Below are 5,786 nucleotides of genomic sequence, written 5' to 3' on the forward strand. Positions count from 1 at the left end.
AAGAAAAAAAAAAAAGAAGAATCCTCTCATTTTCACTTTGCATTGCGATTAATGTAGCAGGGATTTCTGCTTTCATCTTCGTTTTCCGAGGCCGTAATATCCGGTTCAACCGGATCGTCGCGAACCTCGCTAGGGTCAATTCTATATAAACCTGAAACTGATCTTATACGCAGTTATATTCAATTTTTTATACAAAATTTCCCCACGTCAGATTTATTGCATTCAATTATTCCTCTAACTCTTCCTTGTCGGGAGAATTATAATCCTAAGAATTGCTTAGAATCCTTTAGACATTTCTCTTATAAATCTGCCGTCCTGATGAAGAGACTAAGTGCATTTTTTTAATTTAAGAAATTCAAGTGAGATTAAAATCAAATTCTAAAATCCGATTTAACTTCCAATGATCAAGTTAATGTGACTGAATTCTTGAAAATAAAACCAAGAATTCAATAACCAAAGGACAACCACCATAAAATGTTCCATTTTCAATTTGAAAAAGGATTCAAACTCTTCTAAAGAAGAAAAGAAAAAAATGTATTTTTTGGACAAAAATATTTAGACAAAAATATATATCAATGATTGCATTAATATTTGGTTCTTATTTTGTATTAAATTTTATTCTGAGCCACCCTGAAAAATGTATATCATTTCAATAAATGTATATTGTTACCTTTTATTATATGCATTAGTATTGTAACAATAGTATTTCAATTGTCTTATTTTTATCATTAAAAAATGCGCATTCTATTAAAATAGAAATTATTATTAAAGATTGTATTGCAACTTGTGTCTTTTTTCCATCAGTTTAATTCGTTTATATTCAATATAAAATGTAATTTAGGCGAAAAATATTGTTAAATAAAATTTTATTCTAACTTGTATCCTTTTTCAAAAAGTTTATTTTTTTTTACTTTTAATATATTTTCATAACCAGAGTTTACAACAAAATTGCAGATATTTTTTGGATAAAGAACTTTTATCTTTTAATTTTGTTCGTCGCTTGTGTCGCTTTTCCAAAAATGATTTTAAAAATGTTCATATTTCTTGTACGATTGAAAGAAAATATAATCGTCTTATATAAAAATGATTATTAACAAATTTATAGATCTTTTTTGGTTGCACTTTCCTCGTGTCGTTTGTCCAAAACTTTAACTATTTTTTGTATGATCAAAATTTGAATATCCAACTATTCGGCAAAATTCAAAAAGTGGTCATGATAATCTTGCAAGGCTTTCAAAAATCAACGTTTTTCTTATCTTTTTTTAATATCATGCTTTTTTTGGCTTAAAATGTTCATTTTAGTTTGTTTTTTTGAATTTTGAAAATGCTATAACTCTGATAATTTTCTCTTGATCTGAAACAGTCATCAGGAAAAATTGTTCGAGTTTCCGAGTACTATAAACAGCCATACATAGAATTGTTACATCTAGAAAAAAATGGTCTTACAAAATTTGAAAATACGCTCACTTTTTGAATTTTTGTCCAATGTAGCTGGTTCACGTATTGCTTCTTTTTTTAGGCCTTAAAAAAGTGTGCCAAATCAGAATCCAATCTGTTTAATTTTTCGAAAGTTATCGTGCCTACAGAATACATACTACAGACTACAAACTGCAGACTACAGACAAACACCTTCGTAAAAATAGTTTTTTTTTTCTGACTCAGTGGGTCTCAAAACGTAGAGATTTGATAAAAACTGACCCTTATCAAAGCAAAAAAATTTTTAATGTAAGCAGGCGGGAACAGCGACGAAACCACGAATCAATTGGTCTTGATTCACGGATGTCAGGAAGAGAGCATCGTGGTTTTGTTGCTGTTTCCGCTTGCTAACATTTAAAAAAATTGTTTGCTTTGATAAGGGTGCTGTATGAGCGACAAAACTTTGGTAATTTTTTTGCAAATGTTTTTTTATTGTGCTTTGATAATAATAAAAATAAAAGAGACGAAATAAATAAAAGAAGAAGAAAGGGGATTTCGTCACTTGCCTTCTCATTTTTCTTTCCTCTTTTTTATGTTTGTCCAACAAGAAAATTTTTTTCTTTTCTTTTTTAGAAAAGTTTTGATCTTTTTTGAATCTGCCTTTGTTGATGATATAACCACTTTGTTGCTAAGTCGATTTTTCTTCTGCCTGAAAATTAATTTTTTTTAAATTGAAATTTAAATAGGGTGAGACTCTTCAATTGCGCCGATTTTGGGTCTGACCAGGGGGGCGGGGGGGGGGATTTATTATAGCCCGCTCCGCTTTTGTTTGTTCACGCCTGAGTGCTGACCTGATGGATAACCACAGACCCTGGGGACCCCACCCAACTCCTTTTACACCTTCCTGCAGGGCAGCGTCATTTCTCAGAAGGGCTATTGAAGGGTCTCTTTGTATTCCATTTTTGGCAGAAAATTCATCCTTTTTAGTTGCACAATTTTTGCTTTTTTGACCAATCTATTACAATATATTTAGTTGATACTTCATCTTTTAGGTTCAAACATGTTATTATTAAGTATCCCGAAAGGGAAATGGAAAAAATCATTATTAATGGTGGAAAATTGTTTTTCTTGTGACTAAAATTCCACACATGGTTAAAAATGAACTTTTTTAATTCGAAATTCATATTTTTATTTTAAAATAATTTTTTTTTTACTTAAAATTTAAATAGTCAATTTTTTGTGGGAAAATTGTCTTTTTTGGTTGAAAAATTTTTTTCATTTATTTATTTTTTTGTTAGAAAATAAATCTTTCTAAAAATTCATCTTTTTTGTTTATAATTGATCTATTTCAGTGGAAGATTATCATTTCATTAAAAATGTTGTCAATTTCGTTGAAAATTAAACAATTTGGTGAACATTTATTTTTGTATTCTCTGAAAACTTTGTTTTCGAAAACAACTTTAATTATCCATTTTTTTTATGATAGTTTATATTTTTTAATTGAAAATACAACCATTTGATTAAAAATAGATCTTTTTTATTTAAAAATTCAACTACAGTGAAACTATTCTATAGCGCCGGTTTTGGGGCTGAAGGTTGGTGGTAAATAACTCATTATAGCCCTCTCCGCTTTTGTTTGTTCACGTCTGAGTGCTCGCCTGAGTGACAGCCGCAGATCTCGCGCACCCCTCGTAGCTCCTGTTATACCTATATGCAAAGCGGCGTCAATTCTCAGAATGGCTATAGAAGGGCGAGCTATTGTAGAGTTTCACTGTATTTGGTGGTGAATTGTCCTATTTCGCTCAAAATTCTTTTTTCTTTTATTCTGAAATTAAGTTTCTTAACTGAAATTGCAGCTATATTCCATTTCTGGCTAAATATTGTCACTTTTTGTTAAGAATTAATGTATTCTGAAGAAAAATATTCTTATTGATTTAAGAATTTAACAGTTTTGTAAAAAAAGTCATCCCTTTTGGGTTAAAATTAAACGATTTTGTTAATAATACATTTTTTTAATTCACGTTTCTGGTAAAAACTAAAATATTTTATTCGCATTTTTTTGTGAAAATAAATTCTTTAAATAAAAATTTAACTGTGATATTTTTGTTTACAAATTTTTCTTAATTAGTTGAAAATTCCTTCATTTAGTTAAAAATGTATTCTTTTTAGTTGAATATAAAACTATTAGTTTAAAAGTTGACTGTTGTTGTAGATACTTTATTAGAATTAATTGTTTTTTTGAAGATTCAAAATTTTAGTAAAAAATGTATCTTTTTGGTCAGGAATTTAGAGCGTTTGTAATTTAATTTAATATAATATAGTACCCACATTTATTTTATTAAAAAGAACTTATCCCTATATTTTCTTAAAAAATCACCTCATTCTCCTATTTTCGAAGCATTTTGATTTGATGTTTATTAATTCATCGATTTATTGGTTATTTTTGAAGATTTTGATACTTTTTATGAAAAACGAAACCTTTCAACTTTTCAAACAAAAAGTATACTTATCAACCAAACTGTTTTTTTTTTTCTAGAAAAAAATGTTAAATGCCAGCCAAATACTTGAATTTTCTAACAAACTAATAGAATTTTTAACCCAAAAGACCATTATTCCGCAAAATGAACATCTACAAAGTAGATTATACTTTCACCAAAGAATTGCATTTTCGACTAAAAAATCGAATTTTAACCCAAGAAGATTTGTTCTTTACATAGTAGAATAATTTTTAACAAAATATTTGAATTTTTAACGATAAATATAAATTTTCGACCGAGAAGACTAATTTTCTACCAAAAAAGGCGAATTTAAAAAAAAAATATTTACATAGAAAACATAAATTTGGAACCATAAAATAACGAGTTTTCAACCAAATACAGTGAAATCCTTCAGTAGCCCTCCCTTCTATAGCTCTCACGAGAATTGACGCCGTGACGCAGGTAGTTGAATTTTCAACTGAAAAGACAAACTTACAAATAAGAATGTATAAGTTAAATTGACAGTTAAGAAATTTAATCTTTAACTAATAAAATCGAATTTTCAACGAGTGATGAGTTGAAATTTCAACCAAAATATTTTCAACTAAAATCAAGACTCTTCAAATAGAAAAATGAATTTTTCAAGTAACGAAGTACTTCCACTTTGAAACAAGTAGTTAAATTTTCAACTAAAAAAAATGTGTATCCAAATAACAGATTTTTAACTAAGAAATATAATTTTTCAACCATAAATGAAATAGTTACATTCCCAATTAAAAAAAGAAATTTTTTATTAAAAAATAGAATATTGAACAAAATTTATAATAAATGAATGAATTTTTAACTAAAATAAAGAATTATTCAACTGGAATACTTACATTTTCAATTTTTAAAAAAATTAATTTTTAATAAAAAGAAAAAAGAAAGCAACGATGTTCAACCATGTTAACTTGTTAAGTAAAGAAATAAGTTATTCAAGCAGATAGTTACATTTTTAATTCTAAAAGAAGAATTTTCAGCAAAACAATTACATTTTCAAACAAAAATTACTTTTTAACAAAATTGTTAAATTTCCTACAAATTAGAATAATTTTCCACCAAAAAGTTGGATTTGCAACCAAACTTTTCTATATTCAATGAGAAAGATTAATTTTCTACTGACAAAGATGAATTTTCATCAAAAAACATTAATTTCTACTAGAAAAGATATGTATTACAAAAGTTAATTACTTTGATTACACCTAAATTACTTCCAATCAACCGGGTTTTGTAAGCGTATTACTCTTAATTTCATTGGATTACTCTGAGCCATCTGGATTACAATTAGACTACAAGTGGATTACTCCAGATACAATTACGTTATGCGGTTCCCCCATTTGTCCAAGATTTCATAATTTTTTTGACGATCTTTTTTTCAAAAGAAATTAAGAATTTGTAAGTGCACACTGAATTTCTAAAAATTGATTATTTTTGGACCACTTGAATGCGGGCTGTTGTGAAATGACTATGATTCATTTAAGTTTTGTTAACTATTTATTTTTTCCAAAATTAACATAGTAAATATGCACTGTCTTCAAGTACATCATGCTATTTGAAGATTTTCCACAAAACTAATTTCGTTGAAGAATTCCCATCGCGTCAATCAGGTTAGTTCTACTGGCACTTGGGATACATGAGAACTGAAATTTCAAATATTTTTAATTATTCCATGCCAAAATTTTAAACTAATATTTTAAACAATGCTGAAATGCTTGTACACTGAAAAAAATGGTTAGTTGCGACAAGAAGCTTCTTATTAGTAGAGTTGGTATAAGCTACAACAACTACTTCGATGGTAACAGTAACTAACCAGTTTTGTACGGCAACAAGTCGCCGTTAGTCCTCCTATGAAGG

The 5,786-nt window shown here is 28.0% G+C and overlaps 1 long non-coding RNA gene across 1 annotated transcript in view; it reads right to left on the reverse strand.

Moving 5' to 3' along the window:
- Window positions 1-5,472: 5,472 nt before the first annotated feature.
- Window positions 5,473-5,786, reverse strand: part of LOC117167428 — a 55,619-nt gene continuing 55,305 nt past the window's right edge. The window contains exon 3 of the long non-coding RNA XR_004466395.1: window positions 5,473-5,572. This is a non-coding gene — a long non-coding RNA (uncharacterized LOC117167428). The remainder of the gene's footprint in view (window positions 5,573-5,786) is intronic.

The sequence above is a fragment of the Belonocnema kinseyi genome, chromosome 2, assembly GCF_010883055.1.
Source record: "Belonocnema kinseyi isolate 2016_QV_RU_SX_M_011 chromosome 2, B_treatae_v1, whole genome shotgun sequence".
Lineage (NCBI taxonomy): Eukaryota > Metazoa > Arthropoda > Insecta > Hymenoptera > Cynipidae > Belonocnema > Belonocnema kinseyi.